Below are 788 nucleotides of genomic sequence, written 5' to 3' on the forward strand. Positions count from 1 at the left end.
GCTTTCTCTAACAGACTGAATGAAGGATGATAACGTATATAATGGTGGTGGACGGTATTCGAGACGAAACAGCTTGTCATCGATGACAGGCCGTCGATAACATTTCCAGTCGAGAAATCAGTTTTGTCGGGAATTTATCTATATTATTTCTCGACTAAAAAAAAATAGCTAAAGCGGTGGTTCAGTTAAATTCAATACAAATATTTATTTATAGTTGGCATTAAAAAAATGTTTCATAAATAATTTAGTAAGGCTAATATAAGCCTTTGGCCGACATAGGTTTTAACACATAGTGCATCAAAATACATAGTAATACACTGTCGCTGAAAACATTCCCTTATCAAGATTCTAATCATGACACACAAAGAAAAATAATATATAAAATATAAATTTTTTAATGAAATACATCTTTGAAAAATGCAAATAACCATTAAGCTTTAAAATTAACTTTATTTGCTATTATAGTACACAAAAATACATAATATAATGCTTGAATTTATGATTTCACTATTTTAAAGTTCAGAACTATGTCTATCTGCTATTTGGTTCTATTTTCGTCAATACTCCCTCGTTACGAGAACATTTCCCGTCTCGCCATTTCTCGACGAAAAGTAGTAAGAGGAGAACCAACATGTTGTAGAAAGTAGTTCTAGAGAGGAATATCTCTGTCAAATAACCAACAATAAGCTTTGAACTATATTTCGTTTGCTTTAATTACATACACTTATTCCTAATATGTGCGACTATGTCGTCTGTTTGCTCTGTGGTCTAGTGGTATGACACTCGCT

The sequence above is a fragment of the Berghia stephanieae genome, chromosome 7 (assembly GCF_034508935.2).
Source record: "Berghia stephanieae isolate SIO BIC M18660-M18661 chromosome 7, UCSD_Bste_1.3, whole genome shotgun sequence".
Lineage (NCBI taxonomy): Eukaryota > Metazoa > Mollusca > Gastropoda > Nudibranchia > Aeolidiidae > Berghia > Berghia stephanieae.